General features: G+C 37.6%; 1 long non-coding RNA gene across 2 annotated transcripts in view; it reads left to right on the top strand.

The window, feature by feature from the left end:
* Positions 1–24,724, top strand: part of LOC135411129 (uncharacterized) — a 27,056-nt gene extending 2,332 nt beyond the window's left edge. Inside the window, exons 2-4 of one of the 2 annotated variants that reach the window (XR_010428996.1) lie at positions 11,134–11,236; positions 16,769–16,846; positions 23,775–24,724. This is a non-coding gene — a long non-coding RNA (uncharacterized LOC135411129). Of the gene's footprint in view, positions 1–11,133; positions 11,237–16,768; positions 16,847–19,379; positions 19,566–23,774 lie in introns of those variants that run through there. The other variant, XR_010428997.1, reaches the window with a different exon arrangement.

The raw sequence follows: 24,724 nt of genomic DNA, 5'->3' as shown, positions 1-24,724 counted from the left end.
AAAACTTAAGACAAAAGAATAGGAAAGGATGAAACAAAAAACCAACTCTTCCTCTAAAATCAAACAAAGAGAGAGAAAAGTAATAAGAAAAAACCCAACATGTTAAGGTAGTACAGAATCTAGGGTCAGGCAGACTCCTCTGACCCACAGAACTTTTGTTTTTCTTTACTAGGTTAATTTTAAAACCCATTTGGGGTTTGCTATGTACATGATGAACAAGCAATTTTGAAGCCATAACTTCTGAGCTCTTTTGTGTTTGCTTTGGCTATTGGAGCTGTGGTAGATGTGTCCCATTTTTCGTCTTCACACCTTTATTATGTTCGAGTTGCATGTCAGAAATATTCCAGATGCTGTTGATGAAGACTTCCTCTTGGCTCAAGGAAGAAAAGGTTTCAGTGTCCTATGGATTTCCCCTCTGCTGATCAGGGGACTTTACCTACCATTACAAGGGCTTAGCTTTGTGATGCTTGTGTTGATTCTTCCACTGGCTGTTGTAGCCTGGGAGCAGGAACCTGTGAGCCCAAGTCTTCTGAGCCTTCTTGAGCAAAATTTAAAAAATAAAAGAAGATATTAAAGCTTTCAAACCTGATGGAATATAAAAACTGATCTTTTATTTTAAACCTATAAAAACGAACCTTCTCCTAGCCACTGCCGTTTGGAAGTCAAAGGTAACTAATGCTCAGTAAAATGTGTCCATGATTTGGCCCTCCCTTAGGCTGCAGGTGTGATCCCTGTGGTTTTGTGAAGGACTCTGATCCACCTACAGAGGAAAACCTGCCACTGGTAGCCCCACTGTCTGTCCTCAGCACTTCAGGGCAAGAGTCTCAGTGTACCACCTTTTAGCACGAAATTTGCTCACCAGCTCGTGTTCACTGAAGAGCTTGCAATTTGCTTTTTAAATTATTACTCATTAAAACTGCCTACAGAGAACACTTTGAAGCAGTGACCACACCAACGCCGGACTTCTAATGTGAAAATATGAGCTCAAAAATGGAGGGTAAAGAGTCCATTTTACAGTAGCTTCCTGTATCTAGTAGCTTGCTGTCTGGTTCAGGCTGACATACCTTGTCACTACAGAAATGGGTGTCCCCAGCAAAGGCTGAGTATTGAGTACTCAGATTTATAACTCTGCAGCCATATAAAGCAGCATAAGGCCTGACAACCCCACCTGCATATTTTTTCTGTAAAATATAACAAAATAAGCATAAACACTGCAAGTGCTGGAAGCAGAGGTTAGAATTGCAGAATGATTTAGGGATGTCAGTGCCCACACTGTGCCTGCTGTGCTTGATGGGGACCTCCTCAGTAGGGACTGCTGCTAGCATCTGCATTTCACTTTCAAACACACATTATGTGTTTTAAACATGTTCTTTTGGCCCTCATTATGCTCATCCTTGGCTGACAAAGCTTGAACAATGTTTTAAAAATGAGAGAAAAAAGGCATTACCCCTCTATATTTCCATCCTGCAGCCCTAACTGGTCGGACTGCCCTGCATCTACTTCCCTCGGATGAATGGTAGCAACATGTGTTAACTAAATACAACTCTCTTGTTTCTTTCCCACATTTTCCTATTTCCTGCCTAGATCTCCTTCCATCTCCTGTTTTTATTTTCTTTTTCACTTCTGCCTATGATTATTTTTCCATCTCTTTCTCTTTGTTGCTACCTTTTTATCCCTTCTTTGTAATCTTCTTTGTTACTACTTCATTTTACCTGCCCATCAGCTCTTTCGCCACACTCTGTCCTTTCATTTTCCCTTCCTATCACTCCTTTTTTTTCTCTCTGACTTTTTAAATGGCCCTATCTCTTTCCCACTTTCTTATTTTCCCTTTCTGTTTTCACTAATGGGTTTTAGAAAATAGTATTTCACTCTCAACTTCTTCCCTTTTTTTTTTTTTCTGTAGCAAACTATTTTAAATTCCTGCTGTTTTTCTGGGGAAAAAAAAAAACAACAGTGAAAAGTTATAGGAAAGATGAAGATTAGGAGATGACACATCAATGAAAAATACTAGGTTAACTCACTACTCAGATATTGTCTAACACAGGTTTTTTACAAAAGCTATCTGTTATCATAAAAACAATTCTTGTGTTTATTTTTGAGCCAGTCAGCTGCTCTTTCTTAAAGAATCCCCAAAACACCTTATAATTTATACAGATATAACAATAGTGTTTTTTTCTGGGGTGCTTCCTGCCTATTCAGTTAAAATTTAAGAATGAATTTGGAAGTGCCATTTGTGGTATACAGTTATCTAGAGTGGAAGGTTTTTTTTTAGGACAGTGATAACTCTTAAGTACACTTTATAGGAATTATGAACTAACTTAGCTATGATTTATAGCTATTTCCTTCCTAAACAGAAGGGGTAGCATCAGCACTGCAAAAGCAAAAAGCCATTTCCCTGCAATCTGCTTTCTTGAAAGATGTCTGGTTCACCTCAGGCATCAGAGGAGATAATGTAAGAAGCAATAGTTCATATAGGATCTTGCCCCTCCGGGGCACTTCTAAGCCTGTCTCCTTATGTTACGTGTCCTTTCTTTCCCAGGTGATATCTCCCGGTAGCAGCATTTCATCTGGGTTTCACTGTGAAAGGATGCTAAATGTAACTATGGAAATCCAATAACTTTAAAACACTACTCAAAACAGAGACCACCAAGGGCAGTTTTGTCTGGTTTAGTGGAGCTGGCTTGTAAAATCACAGCCATTTCCCAAACCAACTGTTAAACCCACAGACAGCAAATTCTGATCTGCACTACACTGCCTTCCTTAGCAGGGGCTGTGCTTGCCATGAAAAATACCACCACTGCCTTCTCCACTTGTTTAAAGACTGTAAGAATCAAATTCCATGTGAACATGCACTGAGGGGGAAAAAGAGGAACTGAGTTGCTGGCCCCTGTTCCCAGTCTGCATCCACATCTTCTGGGCCCCCATCTGAAAACAGTTGATAGTTCTTAGGCAGCAGTGCTCCCAGCAGAAGCAGTTCAAAGCTAGAGAGAGACTGGAGACAAGGAATTTTTGAACTTGCCTGTTTGCTCGTTGGTCACAAGTGATAACAGCAGATCTTTAGAGTTTATTCAGCTCCCACTGAACTCCCAACTTTGATATTAACTTGACCGAGGTCAGAATTTAACATCAGTTTATAAATAAGTAATAATTCAATTTCCTCCTCTTTCACCTCTTCACCACAACATGCATGTAATCACAGTACTCATAGAATGCAATTAAAAATGCAGTCTACAAATTGGTAGGCACTTGACTTTAGGAAATAGAAGTTTTTCACTGAAATAATTTCAGAAGTGTAAAACAGAATAAAATGACTCAGTTCTTCCATATGTGCTCGTTTAAGCAGGTTAGGAATGTCATATCATTGTGAAGTTTTCCACAGGAACTCAGAGCACTAGATTTGAGAGCAGACTTGCTCTTCTAACTTGATAGACATTTGTCTTTTAATTTTTACCCTCTGATGTGTGTTACCAATGAATAAGTGAAATAGGAATATTTTCAATTAATTTTCTTTTAATCTACTTATCTCCAAGAAGTAAGTTCAGATCAAATATGGTATAGAGGCACAGCAACATAACAAAGCATTGCCAAGCATAACAAGCTGTCCTTCAAGGTATTTTTCTTTAGTGATTTTTCTGCAGCCAAGAACAAAATTAAAAGAATGGGAGAAAGACAGAGAGAGGGAATTAGTACATTTGACTCAAATATAAGCAACCCACAAAATATGTTACTAATCAGGGAGATTCTCATCATCCTACTTATCATCTTGGGCCAGATTGCATGTGGTTTCTCCCCAGATGCACAGGATATAGAAGAAGCCGTTGTAGGACTATACAAAACAGTCAGTCTTTGAGGACATACAAATGGGAGGTAAGAACCATACCAGCAAAGGCTGTAACTCTCAGCATGCTGCATTTCACACAGTACACAATTAAATTGTGGTACTCACTGACACTGGATGCTATAGAGGCCAAACTGAATTCAGAGAAAGATTAGACAATTTGGAGGCGATAGATCTATTACTGGTTATTACCTACAATAGCCAAGATAAATCTATTTCAAAACTCCCTCAAATGCTGACACAATCTGGAAAGACACTCCAGGGAGGTAACATGGGTTATATGATTTGGCCTTAAATTTTTCCCAAAGTATCATGCAACATCAGTGAGAGGACACAGGGCCAGATGGGCTGTTGGTCAGCTCTGTGTCTAAGTAGAAGACACTAATTAGTCTTTTGTTTGTTTATTGTGTCCCTTTACTCACTGCCATTTCAGATTGCACTCTCTTCTTGCTCTGGTGTGGAAAAGATTTTGCTATCAGTAAGAGGTTATCAGTTCTCTATCAGTTAGCTATCAAAGGTTATCATATATGTGCCAGAACCTTTGATGGAGGCAAGAGATCTTAACCAGCAGAGCATCTGAGATAATAGTGATATATGTAGGTTGGACTCAATTTTTTAATTTTTTTTTATTTTTAGATGCAGATGTCAGTGACTTTCTTTTAAAAATTCCAACATATTTTTCCTACCAAATTTAAAGAAATAAATTCCCAACATAGAAAGGACTGAAAGCTTTTGCAGAAGCTCTTAAAAGTTTATGTTGTTCCCCATTATAACTGCTAATGCTACATGATTGGCTTGTTAATATAGCTAACTCACCAGCAGCATTCACATTAATTTTCACCTTTTACTATGTAATGGTAGTGTTATTTATTAGCCAGACAGACCATTTTTAGTAATGTTATAGGAACAGAGTGTGCATTACACAACAGAACTAGGTTACACCTGCAGCTGACCATTTCTATATTTATGGCTGTCTGACATCTATAATGAATGGCAAATGGAAAATATTTGGTTTTTTTCTTTGGCTTAGTAATTATTTTTTTCATGATTTAAAAATAAAAGTGAAGTGAAATACCTGGTATTAATTATGGTTTTTAAATATCTACAAGTCTCTTGCCAAGGTGCCCTGGAGAAACAGAACGGATTCTTAGGGCAGTGCGCAGGAAAGAAATCATTAGCCAACCTCAACCATCACTGGAAAACTTGACTGGATAAGCATAGACTGCATTACAGTTCAATTTGTAATCACATCCAGCCCCTTTCACTTCAAGTCTCAAGTCCTTCATTGCATGGGTATAACTTTAAGATGGGGAATTTACCAGGTATTCCTAACAGAATATCAAATGTTTTGCAAACTTTATGACAAACTGGTGGACTTCAAAGTCAAATGAAGTTAGGTAATTCATGTTATGATGTTTCATATTGCAGTTGTCATCTAGTTATTAACATGCAGAACCTATTTTTTTCCCTCTCTCCCTAAATCATGCAACAGTTTCTGTCACCATGAAAAGAAGTAATTCCAAAAACAAATAAAATTCAGGCTGAAACTTGATCATAGTACAAAATTCTTATGATTTAGAGATTTGAAAATTTCTGTTTAATTGTAGCAGTATTTCTGCAGCTAGTCATTGAAAGTCCTGACTGAACAGATATAATGATAAAGAATAGGGTTTTAAAAAAAATCATATCCAATTGCCCACAGCATATTCAAACATAAAGGAAATACATATGGAGATATACTTTTTGGTGGATGCAATGGTCAGAGCCAAAATAGCCATTAGAAACAAAGCTGGAAACATGGACAGTAAGTAGTCTGAGAATTACAAACCTATTACACAGACCATGGTCTACTTCTGACTTGGAATCAGCTATTTTGTTTTATCTTAAGGAATTCTTGATCCTTAATGCTCAGATTTTAAGGAAAAATCATATTGACTCAGTTAGTATGACATTATTTTCTTATATTTAGACAAGGACTTATTGACTCAGTTAGCATGACATTATTTTCTTATATTTAGACAAGGGCTTTCTACCAAAACTTGGCCTGTAGGCTCTCCTCTGGTCCTTGGAAGGGTAAAATCTCACTGTGAAAAAAGACATAGTGAACACAGCTTTCATGAGGAGAAGTATAAAGTCTTTCTTACAAAGAACTCTGTTCTTTCTGTGGCACTACCTTTGGTGAACTGTAGGCAAAAGCATTTCAGGGAGGCCAGAAGGAAATTTCTCTGCTGTGCTCAAGAGAAGCCAAACCCAAAGAGAAATAAATGGAACTTCACAGCAGCTCTCCAGTATCAGCTTTTAAAATAAATGACAGAATCACTGAATCACAGAATATGCTGAGTTGGAAGGGACCCACAAGGATCCCGAGTCCAACTCCTAGCCCTGCACAGGATCATTCCCAGGAGTAAAAACGTCTATGTTCAGTTTCACTATTTGAAATTGCCAAGATTTATTCTTCCTAGAGGCCAAACTAGGGGGATTTACCATTCCCACATTCTTCTGCTATTGAGTAAAGAGCTTTGTAACCTACTGACAGGGCGTATATCACTCTCTGCTGATACTACAGAGATGGTAGATGAACACAACCATCAGAATCTTTCAATCACACAGTGATTTGGAAGTATGCGAAATGGAAAAGAGCAGAATGAAATCTACCAACAAATCCAGTTTAATTGCTCCTCTAAGTTAGAAAAAATTGATCTTTGAATTAATGAAAGACTGACAGTGTCTTGTCTGGATTTTAATTTCAGCTGTTCATAATCTGCATTTTTAATTACTGTTTTAGTATGCACCTTCATCTGAAGGATTTTATTGTCATTCTAATTCATGGGAAAAAACATTACTTTCCATCAGTTTCCTTTTCAAAACATCACATATATGTTTCCTTTTTGTATGTCTGCAGCACGGTTGGGGATTTGATAGACAAGGTATTAGCAAGGCTAATCATAATTTAATGAATGGAAACTCTGCCTTCAGTTCCTTCTGACGGAGTTGGTAGCAGGGGTGGTTCTTTTGTTACCTCTTTTTGTTGTTGTTGTTGAGGATATTCTTGTGGGTGCAATTAAATTGGTGCCAAATTACCTGAAATAATTTGTGGTTATTAAATAAACCAGTCTCTGATGTGGAAAGTGCATTGTTCCCTGGCATTCCAGAAGCATTCCAGAAGCTTGCATTTCTTTTTTTTTTTCTTTTCCCACCAGAGATTGTAGCAACTGATCTCTGACAATAATGCTTTGTGTATGTTGCCTCTTGGGTGGTGGAAGAAAAGACTAAGCCATGTCACAAAACTTCACATACGATCTACAGCTGGCATGTCACATTATAACCAAACAAACACAATCTTATAACTTACAAAAGCTCTTTAAGGTGATATCTATAGTTAACCTTGCAAGGTTAACTATAGTGGTGACAAAAGAGAGAAGGTGCAAACTATCACCCTATTCCCCTGACACTGAATAATGTAAAAGTACTGTGTTGGCTCAGCCTTATTTTCCGCTAGGTATATATTTATATTCAGTTTATTTCTAGGACTAGACTTCAAAATTTTCTAATAATTGCTATTTCCTATTTTACTGTTACATGAACCCTTTGCAACTTCACTATCTTTGCATACAGGTGTTTGACCAACTGGTTTTTTTCAAACGTAGGGAGAGCTCATTTATCCAAAAACACGTGTTTTTATAAATGCAGAGCCCAATAGAAAAACTGTACTACCCTCTTCTCACAAAACCTGCATTTCTTGGTTTTTCAGTGTGTAAGGATTCTGTAACAGTGCTCTTAAGTATTCTTCATCAGTTATGTGTGACAGTTGCTTATGGTTCCTACTGCTTGGTCTTTTGAGGTTATTTAGCTATCAGATTTCTTATTCCCGAGTGTTTTATCCCTTCCAATGTATTCAACTGCAGGAATTCTATACTCTCCAATTTACATTAGTCAGGGCAAACTGAGGCATGTCTACATTGGCCAGTCATCCTATATATCAGGGATCACATCTTCTCTCATTTGTATTGGTCTGAGCTACAAGTAACTCAACCAATATCAGATGGCGTAAAGTCAACACAAAACTGACATAAATGACAGAAGACCCAAAAGCCTGTATTATCCTGTGGTGTTTCTGGGGCAACTCTATTAGCATCAACTATTTGAATAGGGTTTACACAAGTGCAAAAGAGAATTTAAAAAAATACCCCACTCTGATTCATTTGACTGCTTGACAAAATGAACTGGAAAATCCCAAGTAGTCTGTCAGGGATTTTTTACATTTCCCATAGGAAGTATCCATTTTAGCACAATCAATGCTTTTCCTAGACACTTGTCAATCTGTTTGACCAAACAGCATGTACACAGTCAGCAAATTAAGACGTAGAAGAAGCTAATCAGGACCTCTCTAGGTACTTTTTTCCACAAACAATGTACAATGCTTAATTTCCTAAGAGGAAATTATGGCATCTATTGAGATTTCAAGACCTGATTAGTTTCAGAGGCTCAGGTTTTTTAAAAACCTGTATTTCAAAGTAAAGGTATAAACATTACAGCCACCCTATGCCTGAAATCTGGAGAAACCTGGTTACAGCAGCCGCTTTGGGGAAGAATGGGACCCTTTAGATTTTTGCAGATAAGGTATGAATAACATTCTCATAAAGCTCCAAGATTGCCCAGATATATACATTTAAAATAATTATGGTAATTAAATAGAGTTGCAAGCAGCTATAGCTCCAGGCAACACCAGTTAAATGTAAAGAGAAAACATCTTCTGCATATGTTTGTGATTTATGTAATTACATGCTTCTACAAGCTACACACCATTCACTGGCAAACAGCCATATCTTCTTTCACTACAATTTAGCCACAGTAAGTAACATACTTCATCTGTTTGAAAAGCTCCACTTAATAATGCCACCGAGGACGTATATAACAACACTGGGGAGTGAATGTGAAAAAATTAAATGTCATTTGGCTCTGTGTGTGTGTGTGTGTTAAAAATAGCTTTTCTGGGCCTGTTTCTGATGTACATCACGAATGACTCCATTTTAGACAACTAAATTACACCTTATGTCAGTGAGAAATGAGTAAAACCCAAGGTGTGTTTCATGTATGAGATTATGTATTTGCTCTTGAGAATGACTGTTTTTCTCAGTGTAGCAATTTTTGAAAATTAATCTGTATTGGGCCATTCTGAGGCAAGTCCTAACCAAATCCAGAGAGATGAGAGCAAATTAAAATGTTATCTTACCAAAAATGGATTCAAAACTCAAGAAGCTTCCCTACTGCACAAGCTACACTCTGCCAATGAAAGCACATATGAAGGATTTCCCTCATATTTTAGAGATCCAGCCTGTGGACTACCCTCACACACTCACTAGAAACTTTTAGTCAAGCTGCAATTAACATTTTCAAGGCATTAAAAAGGGAAATTCAAAGGAAAATGTATATTTTTTTTCACATTTCTTCAGACTTTCAGATTTTTTACCACTGACTAGCAGACTAGAGTCTATGGGGTTACTCATCAAGTGCATATTTATCCAGGATAAAAGGCATAAGACTCTTGTTCTTTTATGTATGCTATTTCTTCAGTTAAACTAGCTTCACAAGACACAAGTGATTTTGCAATTCTCTATAAAGCCTAGTTTATTTGTTCACATGAAAGGGATATGCTAATTCCAAGACACTGTCCTACGGAAACAGTAGGCATGAAAATGGGAGGAAATATGCCTGATTTCTAGAAAGGAAATGTTGTGCTTGAAAGATTGAGTAAAATTTATTATAAATATGAGATTCTGCTTCTGCAATTGGTTTTTCAATTTAGGTGTGCAATTGTTTCTTGAACTATTTCACATTTTAAGTCACATATAATTAAAGCTGCCCTTACAGAAAATATTTTTAAGTATAAGCATGCTCTGTTGTCAGTGAAATAGTGCCTAAGTGCATAGTTAAGGGAGGCTCTATACATCATATTTGCTGTATACATACTCTAGACTACAGTATATCTGAGACCAAGTTGAAAATAAATGCTAAGCTAGAAAATATATGTCATAGATATTTGTCCTTTCCACAGATTTCCAATGCCAATCCGCTATTATACTTAACATACTTTCTTGGCTCTTCACTGCATCTGTAAAGGTTTCCAGATTAAGACTTTTTGATTTTTTTATTTCATTCTCTGCCCTCACCTAACTGCTGGAAGCGAGGAAGCTTAATGCTTAGAGCATTGAAAGGCAAGAGTCCCTGCGCCTCTCGAAAGACAGCTCTCTGAAAACTTTGTTCTGTTCTCACTGCTAAGCTGCAAAATATCTCTGTTAAGAGTCAATCTGCCCCTTCTGCTCATGCAGTAAATAATTGTTCTTTGAGTTCTTAAAATCATAGTATATTTTAGTTAGAAATGAGACACACATTTATTTAGTTATTTTAACTCTCTTCAACATGAAAACTTCCCCACCGTAGTCTCCAGATTAAGATAGTTGCTTATGATGGGAAGAACCGAACCTCAGTCCTTGCTCCAAATCACCCTGACCTGAGACCTGCATCCAAATGTGACACATACTGAGATCAGGCTCTTGTGATTATTCATTAACATGGGACAAAAACCCCCCAAATAAAAACAAACAAACAAGCAAAAATTCCCAACACACTCAAGGCAAAACCACCTTTAGTGAATGTAATTTTTTTATAGATATTCCTATTCCTGTGACTCCTAGATACTTTCCCAAATCTGGACTGAGTTGGAGGAAAATGATCCAATCCAAAGGCAATGGATTTTTCCATTATTTCAGTCACCAGTTGAATGCACAGCAGCCCAGAAGGCAAAGAAGAAAGAGATGCAATAACCTAGCCTCAGAGAGGACTCACTTCAGGAAGATGTGGAAAGCCATGTGAAGGCAGCAGTGGAGGGCTCTGCTGTGGTTCAGGGGCCACAGCCCATCTGCCAAGGCCAAAACTGGCTGTATAACTGTTTGAAGTGCTCAGGATCAGCTGTAGGTGTAGGAGCCACTGTTATAGTCATGTCCTTGTCCTACGCTGGGAGTTTTTATGTTTCTAAACTAGAAACAAATTAGACCACACCATTCTGCACATTTTTGATCAAAATAATAAACTAGAAGCAAGATGACCCAAGGCTATAAACCATTTGGTAGCAAGACATACTTTTTCCTCTGTGTGGGCAGTACAATGCAGCTGCAGTCTGTGACTGAACTCTTCAGGCACTGTTACAATGAAAGAGTAATTGAGGTCACAATAAATTAATTGTAGTCAAGGGTGTTGCATGTATACTTACAGTGTTTGTGCTCTTTACCTGGTAGTCCACAGAACATGAGCTGCTACTTAAAATTTCTGGCACTGTGTAAGGACTCCAGCTCTTCCCTGTGGCACTACAAGACACCACTCATGTTGGATGGACAGAAGGTATGTGACATACCCAGAAACTGTGGCAACACTATGCAGCACAGTCATGTTATGTCTGCTAATTGCCATCTTAAAACCTGTGGAGAAAGAAGAATTGAGGATGTGATTCCCAAAAATAGTATGAGAATTAGGAATTTAATAAGATTTAGGCATTTAACATTCTTAGCTAAGAATAAGAATAAAACTTTGAGCCACCTTTCTCCAGATTTGTCAGAGAAGAGAAAGTGGGGCAGAAGTGTGAAATCATGACAGGCCAAAGCCTCCATGAATATCCCGGCGCTTCCTAAATGGCATAGCCATCTCCATGTTCAACCTGAGGGGAAATGTCTGGATGAGGAGACTGGAGCCTGTGTGGTAAAGTAACATTCGGTATGTCTCAAATGGCTTCCATCTTGCAGGTGTTGGCCAACAAAGCCTCCCAAGTGACCTGTTGTTTTCTTAGTGGAGACCACTCGCTTCTGGATTTTGACTCCATGAGAGAATAAAGGACTGGTAACCTTGAGGGCACATTGCCATGGTTTTGTCCCTGTTGCGGCAAGAGAAATGCAGTACTTTATTTTTCCTTTTCTCTTTGACTTTGGTCTGCTATACTTTTTTAGTAAACCTCTGGGGATCTGAGTAATAAGGGACTTTTTGTAAATTAAGAAAGTAGATAAATAGAGGCTTTTAAAAAGGCATTTCCCCATCATTCTTTCTAAAGGAAAGCAGGTGTTTGGCTCAAAGGGACTTGTTCTCTTGATAGCGCAGTAGGAGAGTAAAACTGCATTGTCCCCTAAAGCAAAAATAAATAACTTCAGAAAACATGAGAACTGAGCCCTTGGTGAGGAGGTGAAATGGCTGTCCACCCCGTTGAACTAATTTATAACACCAAAGATGTCAAGTGACATGCTGAATGAAGAAATGATTTGTGGCTGAGAAAAGCTTTGCAGAGATCCCAGAGGCTTGGCCAAAGGCAACTGCATCTTGATAGAAGTGATCGACTGCCAAACTAAAGAGTTCTGTTAAGACTCTCAGCTGAGAAAAGGAGAAGAGTTGTATTTTCCAACTGTGGACCCAGTTATCCATAGCCTTTGCCAGATTGTGCAGCCAGGATGAAAGCATGCCAAGCATTTAGCCTATTCACTGGGTGCCCTTTGGAAGGACGCGTAAATCTTAAGGAAAGGTTTCAGTACTTTAAATACATCAGAAACAAAATAGTATCAGCAGCCCAACTTTAGAAAGCATGCAACAAATGGCTGTCGAGCTCTTCAGGCACTTGGCACAAAGTGAAATTCTACAGAGGTTGTTTAAAACTTGTACCCAAATGCTTACTTATTTTCAAAGGTTCCTTCTTCTAAAACCCTGGTTTGCATGATCAGAGCTTGTAATTTGCATGGCAATGTCAAGGCCGTAACCACTTTATAGAATTTAAATCAAGCATGCCAGCTTACACATTCCAGTTTAGACCAGTGGTTACCACTTGCAGTGAGATTGCTACATTTCGGGCCAGATCCACAGAGCACACAATTTGATTAAGCAGCTACAGTGCTTTACGTCAGCAGTGGATCAGCCTGTTGGGTCAAGGCTGTGTGATGCTTTGTGTCATCCACATACCTTCCTGCAACTAGAAAAGCAAAGAGGTATTGAAACACAGAATGGAAAAATGTCCTGCAATTCAATTGTGGGCAAAAGATGTCAGTAGGGATACAAAATTGACAATTGTGTGATATGGTGATTCCTTATCTATTACAAACAAACAAACAAACAAACAAATAAATAAATAAATAAATGAACAAGTTAATACTGTGAAGTTAAGGAGCTAACCATTCCAGTTTACAGGGCTATAATTCAGCCTATGGTAACATATTGCACACCAGAGGAATTTAGCCTTTGACCTGATTAGATGCCAGAATCATCCAGTTCCATTCTACGTGTGAAACTTCACACAGCTCTAATTACTGAAGCCCTGAAGAAAAAGGCCAGAGGTGCTACAGAGCTGGCAGGTATTAAAAAAAGTCAGAGGTATCTGCTCCTTATGTTACTCTCCACCTCCTGAGAAACAATAGTTCAGAAATCATATACACTTTCGTGGGAAGACTTTCTAAAGGTGAAAGGGTGAGTTTTGATTTCTAAATCCTATCTGTGACTATGAAAATCCCCCCTTTGTCAAGAGTTAACAAAACACTTGAGAACCTAATGAAACATAGATTTTAATTATGATATTTGGGAAATTACTCACAAAGATCTTGTTATTGCTGTTGAGAGCAGCTCATTTTCCAATGATGTTGAACACTTGCACACAAAAAGAGGTAATTAATATGAATGCTAGTACAGAAATGAAAGAAAAGCTCGGAGTTAAATGTACTCAAGTCAAGAAACACCAAGAAATCTCCCTACAAAAATGCTGAACTCATACCATTATGTTGGTACTACAGAATTGTATTTTAGAGTGTGAAATGAGTGATCTGAGCAATCTCAGGTCCCATCCTGGGCTCAACAACATACTAGAAGCTACGAATAAGTAGTAAAGTTTAAGTAAAGACCACTCTAGATAAAAGGAAAACAGAATAAAATACATCTGAGGTGTGTCAAATGTATGCAAAAGGTATGCTACACACTACTGTATGAAAAAGGAAATTATCTGGCTTTCAGAAAATTATTGGATATGTTTCCAATGCAAAAAAATAATACTGAATATTAGTAGCAGCATTTAATACTTTCGTTAATGATTTTGGAAGCAATCAGTAGAAATGCTCAATTCAAAGTTGGTGATTATATGAAGCTAGGGAGCTCAACACATGCTAAGGAAGGCAGGTATCTTTCACAGGAATGATCTTAACATAATTCAGCTGCATGGATAGCAATATATCAGCAAGAGAAAAACAGAATTTCCCTTACAAACTCGGAGACTGTGATTTATGCAACAAAGGAGGAACGTGAGCATGGTGTTTTATTTGATCAGAGTCAGCACTTAAAAAAGGCAAATGCAACCTCACAAAGCTTCAGGCAAAGTAGAAAAGGGAATTACTGAAACTGTTGCACCATGTCGTAGTACTAATGCACCTTAGGCCTTGCATATAAATTCTCATCACTGACATTCAAGAAAGGTAAAGGACTGGCAAACATACAAAGAAGGTGTATTCAGATGATAAGAGGAATGGGTAGCCTCTCTTATGAGAGAAAATTAAGACAACTTGGCTTATTAACTTTATAAAACGCAGGCCAAGAGTGCATATGTTGAATTATTTTATCTGTGCTAGGTAGCATAGGCAGCAAAGAGTTCAGCACAGCCACCAGTGCGATTGAAAACTAGGAGAACGTTTGCAACTGTCACAGCAGCGTGATTCTGGCACAGCTTTCTAGTAGGGACATTAGATTTATAAACACAATTACAGTGATGTGGTTGTCTACCACAGCAAGGGATTTGAGTCAGTGAGCCCAAACTCTCACTTTTGTTAGAGTTTTCTGATAATCAGATTCTCAAACCACACACAGTGCTGTGGTCTGCAATTGGTAGCTCTGGCACTGAGCATCACTGCAGCTACCCCACATGCCAGGACAGATGCTGCAGAAGTCCAGGAATGGAGCAGATCTCTGCTGTAACTCAATACACATCAGCCCACAGTATCTGATGCCAGGCCACCAGCTGTATTTGTTAATATAAATTGAATACATATAGTTGTCATGGTCTTAGGATGCAGTGAAGACTTATGTAAAACTGTTTCCTTCAATGATTTTGATATATTTTTCTTCCTTGCTTTCCTTCTGTATCATTTTAGCCAGATCTTTTAATTCCACCTCTTAATCACAGTATCAGTAGCACCAGTTTTTCTTTCTTTCCATTTCATGATGGCAGTTATAATTTTCTTCTGACATAAGAGATTAAGAATAATAAAGGAATACTAGGAATTACTCTACATATTGATATGTAAAAAATGTTGAAATTATATTATTTTAAAAGTATTCACCTTACTAAACTGTTGTTTCATGGCCTACAGGGAGCGAACCTATAAATTCTAGCTCTATTTTTCCCAGTCTACACTAACAAGGATACAAACTTATTGAGGAAAATAAGAGATACAAAGTGCAGTGCCATGACCTTCATTACAAACAGAGGAGCCTGAATATTTTTCTTCTCTTCACTTTTTCCAGAACCCAAAAACCCTGATGAAAGGACCTGATGCATTGTGCTGCCTGTGCTTTTTACAGAACTTCCTAGCAGGGATCAGTGGGGGAAAAAATGTTCAGGGTTGGCTTGATTCAAAGTATGAACCAGAGGTCCTGCCAAACTAGAGGCACAAATCTTGATTCAGTTATCCTCTTTAGCCATTGATTACATATGAACCCACAGAATTAGCATGATGCAAAGCTAAAGGGGTTTAGCTTAGTTATGTTTTCAAAATTGTCTCAGCCTTTGAAATGACACTATTTTATTCAAAGAGAGGATTAAGAAAAAGTTACTATTCTTTATACTATTTCAAATACACTGGAAAGCTGTTTCAAAGCATCAAAATTCTGCCTCAAGCCCCCTGGCTCCATTTGATATCCCACAGAATTGTCCTAATGTCCTTTGTGAATACTTAGATTTTCTATGATAATGAATGAACAATGAAATAAGACACTTGTTCCCTATGATATTGCTTGCCATTTATAAGTGTGGCATTATTACTTTCACAGGTTACATAGCCTTTGTGGAGAAGTTTCATTTAATTTCCTAAGAACGACAAGTAAAGATAAAAAGCAATCAACAGAGATGGGAGATTATTTGGAAGATATTTTAAAATTAGCTTTCTGATAATTATCAGGTTAAACATAGGTTTCCCAAAGACATCTGGGTCATTTAATTCACTAGTTAATATAAAAATCATAAACACTGCACCTGCCTTATGATGATCTAGTAACTTGCTGCCTACATCTCCAGAATGAAATAAAACAGCATACGGGGTAAAACAAAACCAAGTTGAGTTAAAAGCAGTGAACAAGTCAAGGTAAAGCTTCTAGTAAATGTGTAGAATTTTCTACCCTTTATCCAGTTAAGAAAATTTTACATTTTTTCCATGAACTTCAAAAAAGAGGCCAGGTGGCAAAAGTACTATATACACACAATTACCAATCCAAAAACTCAGCCATGACTGACTGTTCTGAAAAATCCCTCTTTTATTTTCCGCAAGTTGGACCACATATTTTTCCACAAGTTGGACCAATTGCAGTCACTAAAGCTGAGAAGAGTAGATTAAAAACTGTGACATGGGGCTTACACTAACTTTAGTGTATCTTCTCTTAAATTTTCTCTACTGATAATGTGTTCTAGAAACAGAAATACAAGTTGTCAAATTATGACAAAAGTCAAACAAACAGTTTGCAGTGTTGCTTGTAAAATTCATTGGATTTTTTCAGTTTTTCAGTTTACAGTAGTTCTTTAAGAGACTTTATCAATGGGCATAGGAAAGGCTTTATTTTTGTCTTTAAGTCCTTTTTAGTTTTAAGATGGATAAAAAAGGGATTATCACCTCAATCTATTCAGATAAGGTGTACTTTTTTGTTTTCTCCCAGATCACTGGATTTATTTCTGCCTCTAACTTAAATATGGAATTTTAATGGGAAGGTCTTAAGACCTGTCAGGGCAACGAGGTAAGTAGCACATTGTTCAGCATCTTCACATCCTAAAGGCTTAAACAGAATTATAAATCTGGGATTTGATTATCCTTCTTTTTTTGGATGCCAAAACTGCCATGAGTAATTGGTTAAAAAAAAAAATAATTGAGAGCTGTACAATTTTTTTTTCTGGCAGAACCATAAAGAAAGAATAATTTCCAGTTCAATATTGGAACACCCATGTGTAATGATTTTTTAAAAGGTGGGAAATGCGTTTCACCACAAAAATTATTTCTTCTGCAAATGATAACACTTGTTACTTATTTCTACTTCAATGGAACTTATGAAAAGTGGCCAGACATAGACTTTTATGTATAAACAGTGGGTTGTCTTCTGAATTTAAGGGAAAATACCCCCTTAAGAAAAAAACATTGATTTTTGTGGGTCTTATAATTTTCCTTAGATGTCCCATCAAAAAAACCCATTGTAATGTAATAACTCACCAAAGTTTTCATAAGCTTCCACTATATGATAAAAAAATTGTAATTCAAGCAAGCATAGCGTTATAACTAACATCTTTATTTATAAAATGGTAAAAGGAGATGAGAATCTCCACGCATCCTGGTAATGTGTCACATGGGCCAAATGATCTTGCTTCCATCAAATGGCCTACTCCATCCTTGTCTATGACTTGGTTATCAGTATTTAGGAAATGGAGGATATTTTTACTGGGATTCTTTTGTTGGAAAAAGTTAAACAGCTGGCAGCCTTTAAAGTTTTAATTTTGATTTAATGCTGTCTTGTGTCTGACTTATGACAGAATGCCAAAGAAATGTGCTTGAGAAACCCACTCTGACAATATCAAGACATCGCATCTAACTTTACAATACACTAATGGCTTGCAGACAACTTCTCCTTCTTTGTTTATTATGCAAGGAAGTGGCTGTCTTCTCATGGGACACTAGCCCATCTGTTAGACAGCCAGCAAGATCAGAAACAGAGCTGTTTTGTTAGATTAAAAATGGCAAGACCTGATTTTCCAGTATTGTTTCCTATATCTTATAACAATGATTGACAACACTTCACCAAATTGGGTCAAAATTATGCCACCAAGTTAAAAATATACAGTGCATAACTACCAAATTTAAAAACACAAGACAACCAATTTGGAAAACTAACAAGCCTACTGCAAAGCTGTGCATTTGCAAACTCTGCACAGCAATATAGAGAGCTAAGCTGAAGGAAATAATTCATTTATCAGTTAAGAGATATTTATAAAGCACAGCTGGACAAGACTTTAAACAGAGGCTCACCCATAGTTAAAAGTCTTGAAAGAGAAGTCTTTTGCCAGCAAGTGGGATTTCAAAAGCTTAAATTTCTTAACATGAGAGCAGAGCTGCTCTCTGTGAAACATCACTGTCTCAAAAGAAATTATCTCCTCTGTTTTCAAGAGGAGCCTGTGATGAGGAAAGCAGGGATGACTGGACTACATAGGCCTGATTTTTCTTTTGTGAGATTGGAAAAGCTATTCTCTGTAACTCACCACTCATAAAATGGGAGCACTGGTACCGTTTTTAATAGAGAAATTTGGGGAACTCTATTAAAAATCTAGAGGTGTCAAGATATCAGAAGGGATCATACAAATATTTGAAAAATATCTATCACAAATGTCCTTAAGATTAGAGCAGAATAAGAAAGGAAATGATGATGTGAGATCAACTGTGTACAGACCTACACTGAAAAGCATCTGAATATATGTTTGTTGATTCTTATCCAGAATCATGTTTTATCTTGTGCTCAAATGCTTTTCTTAATAGTTGTGCTTTTCCGAATAAGCCCACATGTACCAAAGGAGTCCTGGAAGTTTTATCAAGAACAATTTGATATATATTTAACATAACATAACTCTCCATTTAACCTTTTTAGAGGAGCACGGATGTGGGCAAGGGTACTGCTGCTGAAAAATTTCATAACTCTTCCAGGTTTCAATAATGTGAACACTTAAAAGCTTGTGGGAAAGCAGGGTAAGATGAATACCTTCTCCTACACAACAAAATCCATCCAGGAATGATCCAGATCTGAAATTTGATCTGATCCCCTACAACATTAAGTCTGAATGATGGTAATTGCTCAAGAAGAAGTTAGCACTTACTGGAAGAAGCCAAATCTAATATGCGTTAGCCAAGCTGGAGGCAATATCTTATGGCATTCACATACAGAATATGGGAATTTCAGACAGTGAAGCTTAAGGAACCAATTTATGAAGAAAAAACAAAGATAAAAATATGTTCTTCAGGGCTTTGAAAGCAAAACTTGAGAAAATGGCAAGAATATAAATCCAGGACCAGCAAGGAGGTGGGCTGGGTGGAGTCATTGGTTGTGGGGGCATAATCATATATAAGCTGTGATGTGATGGTCTACAAACTGTGGAATTCCATCTGAAAAACTAAAATCAAACCCACATGCAGTCAGCACCTGACAGGAACTGAAGAAGGATGAAAAGAATAAGAAGGTTCCCAATTCCTACTCTTTCACTACAGACCCTGCATTCCTCCTTTCCTATTTCCAGCTACAGTGCAAATCCCTGACTCTTTCACTTGAGGAAGTTCCCCAAACACAGACCACAGCATCCCTTGAGTGCAATGAAGAGGAAGACAAACAAACAGAAAGCATGTGATGAAGGTACAGCTCCATGAGAAATTCAGATGAGCCAAAGCTTAAGTGGGAAAGATCACGGTGCTTCACTAGACAAGGTCACCGAGTTGATGCTTTCCATAAACATGCGCCAAAGTTTGGTTCAAATCATTATGCAGGAATATTTGACAATGCAGAGATGTTCTGCAGTCACTGCAACAAGCAGTAGGGGACATTAGAAATCTGGAACTGTAGCAACAGACGTGGAAGACAGAGAATGAAAAATGGGAACTGAAAGCACCCAGCTTGGTAATAGATACTCACTTGGATCGTGAACATTTCCCCAGAATAAACAGCAAGGCTATCCAAGTGCTCTAATAAATCCAGGGCCTTAGCCAGAGCCTTCAAGCCCTGGAAGGTCTCTGCTCAGAGGTTATCTTGGTGTTACCAAGGGGCTTTCGTGGACACATGATAAATTTGTATTCAGTCCCATTTACCGTTTCCTTTTTCAATGCCGCGTTCTGGTTCTGCATGATAGAGTAACAGTGCGTTTCTGCAAATCCCTTCCTGGTGGAGCAAGAGTACATAAACATCTCCCTTAGTGCATAGGTTTCAGGCCATGCAGAGCAGCCATCGCCCTTTAGCTGCCCTGAGAAATTCTGAGGGCACTGCTGCTGGAGTCACAGACTGCTCATGACACACAGTAGAGAAAAGAAATCCATTTCATAACTGCCACAGAGACTGCCTATCAGCTGTCCACATTTGCATCTCCTGCCATTTTAAAGATTCCTGAAAATCAGATTGATACTTCATTTTTTTTTTTTTTACCATGCAAAAGGTAAGATGATTTGAGCAGTCCCAAAGCGTCTTGTTAACCAACTCCGTATATTTCGTGTTACCCAGGGTTTGACATTGTTCCTGAAAGCATGTACCAGAACAGACAGTAGTTGTTTTAGCATATTAGTACTTTTGGAATCAAGGCTTTGGCATCTCTTTCATCAGAAAACCTATTCTAAGGAATGCTGCTCTTATCTAGCAGATGTTTTGCTAAAGAATTTGCTTTTTCCTTTGCAAAATATGGCTCAGAGCCCACATACACTCCACAGAAGAGATAAGAGTGTTGTTTTTAAAGCAATGAGTGGAAGTCTCTTTCCCCTTAGAAAGCTCTTTAGGAATCTTTGACTGTGAAGAAATAAGCATTTCTCGACAGGGATCTGGAATGTTATTTGTAAACAGTTCACATTTGTATGAAATTTTTACTACACTAATTACTTCTTCCTTAACTGAAAAAGCAAAATTGAACATATAAAACTATTATTAAAAAATTAACTGGGTAAAAAGTTTGCAAGAAATAGCTTTTTTTAACAGATTTAATCCCTTTCTCTGCTCAGAAACTATCTGCAGTCCTTTGTTATTAATTCCTTCGGTACTCCTCTTTGTTAGTCAAAAGTTTTGTGCAAACAAATTTCTCCCTACTCATTGCACACCAAATGCTGACTGTAAGTGTTCTCTTTAGCATTTTAATATGTTCACCACTTGATATGTTCAAGCTGTGCAATTGGGTATCTAAGTCACATGGCATTGTTTATGTTCTCAGAATCCTTCTGCCCCTAATGATTTTCATATGGTTGAGACACAAATTTTGTCTTATGATTAAATGAAACTTGGCTCAGAGGAGCTAAAATTAATTTTTCAGGAGCATTTTGTGCAAACAAAACTTCACTGACATAAACACATTAAAAAAGAGTTGTGAACACAGCCAGAGCAAAAAAAAAAATGTATTTAGAAGATGCCAGAATGCTAGAATATTTTTTGTCCTAACAGGCCCAATAGCCTCTTTTGTCTTCATCAGTCCCTAAATGCCACAGGTAGAAAACTTCCTTGATTCAGTATAAGCTCATACGTAATATGTGTTTTACATAATGTAAGCCTTCACATAGAGCAATTTTACTAAAATCATGAGGAAGAATATACAGTTTCACACCACTGTTAGTGCCTAAATATTTCCAGGGCCAGCTGTCTGTCTGCCAACTCTACACAATAAATAATTTTTTATTTCCACTCTCCTAGGAAAGCAGCTTTCTTTAAAACAAACCTTCACAATACATGTTGTTTGCTACCATTTCAAGGCCTGCTACACTAATGGAAAAGAATGTGCTAAATGTAGCATTATCATGCAGGTCAGGCAGGGCAGCCTGGTACACATTTTCCCACAATCTCTGCTCATTAACATCTAGTTCCCCCATTGTGCAGATTTTTGGCTCTCTTCCATCAGAGCGGAGAAGAAAAATGTTTACAATATGCAAACTTGGAGGGACACACAAAAAAAGGGGGGCTTTGAAATGTCACTCGGTGTGGATGAAAAGTTTCAAAGGGGAAGGTAAGTCAAAGGTTACTAATGGGATGTCTGCAACACCTGCTTTCAGTGGAAGTTTCATAAACAAGCTTTACTTCTCAACAACAGCTTGGCCTAGACAAAAATACCAGCTAAAATATCTGTGGCTAGCTTGAGCAGCCTGGTACCTGTGAACAGAAAGGTCAGGTTTGTTATGTCCTAACATGGCCTCTCACCCTGCTTTTATTGATAAAATGAGATTGCCTTGGTGGCCGACATTGCTTTTCACATCTTAAAGCGGAAGGCACTAGCAACGTGGCATGCTCAGCCTCTGCAGGCGAGCAGGAGTAGGAGGGTGATGCTCAGCATCACTACTGTACAAAGCCCTGCTCTCTGAAGAAGTGCCGAACTGCTGCACATGGGAGTGAATTTTGCAAACTTCAGAAGTTTCCCAGCTCAGCTAAATGTTTCTCATAAGGCACTTTCGGTAACCGCGAGCAAGTTTCATAACTGTCATAACAACTCAGAGACCTCCAGTACTAATTTTCCCCTGAAAAAACTAAAGCATATTTCCAAGATTTTAACAGTGAGAAACAGGCAAAAGAAGTGAAATCCTACTAAATATTCATCAGATCACTACAGAACCCTAACATTTAGCCTTTACAAACATCTTTTACTGGAAGAACATTCCTTAAACTGAAAAGCAATATCTAACTCACACAGGCAGTGACCCAGGAACAGGCTTGTGTAAAATGCTTGTCGTACAGCAGAGAGATCCTGCAGCAAATTGGCATCCATGTCCCCAGAGACAACTTCAGGGCTCTCCCTGAGACATCATCCTTGTTGTCCAGAAAAGAAGTGTGTCAGCTTCTACAAAAGCTAAAAAAATTTCCATTTTAATACAGAAGGAAGGAGAAAGCAGCATGATAGGTAGGGCCACAAACTGGCGCTTGGGTCTGATTATACACAAAAACTGTAGCCCTAAAACTTTCTGATTTTTTTTTGTAACAGAGCTAATTATGATTACATGAAGTTGGTATTGAAACAGCAAAAAGGATGACATTTCCCCTACAGTAAAATATTATCAAATGTTATCTTCTCTCCCGTTATTACCATATATAAATTCTGATCCATAGCAACCAACACAACTACTTCAGCAGGAACTGTGTTATTAACCATTACCAAATCAAGTTCATTTTAAAATTTTGTATTTATCACCAATGTTGAAAAGTAAAAGCCCTGAGATGATGAATAAGTTGGTGGGCATTACAATGAATATAGGCATAGGCAGAATACCAGGAAGTTTTAGAGAAAATAGTTTCTACGCTTTACTGTACTTTACACTTTATGGAACATGTGTTTGCTATAGGTGATAGAAAATGAAATCTGTTGGGATCTGATTCCTTCAGTTGAATTTCATTTTTTTAAACTGATAATCCCCATTTCTGTTTCTCCAGAGAATTGTTAGCACCATTATTTGCTTCACATACCATGGCTGGGCAGCAGGGCCATACCCACTTGTAGAGAACACAGATGCAGCATGAAGTTTTTAAGAGAAATACCTAATGTATTTCTACACATGCATTTATTCAGATAGACAATTTTCTCCTCAGTAACTTTTTGTAAGCTATAACTGTCCTAAAAAAGAGATCAAGAACACTAATCTGGATAAATCTTTGTGGCTATGATGATTCAGTGCATTATTTCTCCTCTGGGTTGTATCTGGCCAGCTCAGAGTATAGGCAGAATACAGAATACTTCAGACAAACAGTCATAAAGAATTTAATATCTTTAAAATGTCAGACAACGGGTGCTTTTAATGCAGTTTAGAGATGGCAGAAACCATTTGTTTCACATGAAAACATAGAGCTGGACGGCAAAGTAAAGATAGAGTGCATTCGGCATGTCTTACAAATATAATCTAAGTTTATTTAGAAATACTCAAGAAGCTGAGAAATGTCTTCAATAAACTATTTTCATTTTTCTTTTTTGCAGATATACAACTCTAGAACTTCATCTGGAGAGCTATAAGAAGGTTTAGATACATTTATACGTATGACCCTGCTTCTTATTTCACAGAAGTTTTCCCTCACATAAATTCAATGAGCTTTCAATGTGTTCAGTGGAGCTGTTCCTTTTTACACTGGACTGAGATCAGAATAGGGCCTTTTATAAATGGTATGTCAAGAAACATGTTTAAGTCAAATGTAAGCCTTTAAAGTAAAGGTTCTGCTTTTGGTTTACATAATGATATACTATAGAGAATATCTTTCCTATTTTATATTCTTTCCCTTCTTCTCATACCACCCATGACTCTTCTCTTTATGTACTACTTTAGATCTTTTCTTCTTGCTGTTCCTAGTAGAAACCACATTTCACTTGTGCCCTTGAAATAGCATATCAATATGTTCAAACTTCCCACTTTTTGACTGGAAAAGCATTCAGAATTTCTGGTGGGACTTTTCAGTTGGCCAAATGGCTGAACAGCTCACATTAACTTCTGTAGAGTGATAAGTGGAAGAACCAGCACTGGATCCATCCATGTCTGCTCAGCAGGGATCTCAGCATAAGAAATCACTATTTTTTACCCTAAGTTGTTCCAGGGAATTCAGATACCTACGTATGGGTGTTAAATCAGATGACCACATGCCAACCAATACCATTCCTTTCACTGAGTAATAAACAGATCAGTTAAAAAAAAAGATGTTTGGTCGCCAGTTTAACTTCACCAAAATGGGAGCACAAACAATTAGAGTCTCAGTGTGATGCTGGATATCTATCATTTGGGCCTTCTTCAAACCTTCAGGTTTTAATCTACCATGCATAACAGAAATGCTGACATATCACTGTTTTGTGTACAACTGCTCAGAACTAAAAATTACTGCTTGATCAGTCAAGAGCATTCAGTATCTGAGCAATATTCATCTATATCAGTTCTTTCAGTA

Source organism: Pseudopipra pipra, chromosome 3 (assembly GCF_036250125.1).
Source record: "Pseudopipra pipra isolate bDixPip1 chromosome 3, bDixPip1.hap1, whole genome shotgun sequence".
NCBI classification, from domain to species: Eukaryota; Metazoa; Chordata; class Aves; order Passeriformes; family Pipridae; genus Pseudopipra; species Pseudopipra pipra.
This window is presented reverse-complemented; position numbering and strand designations above follow the sequence as displayed.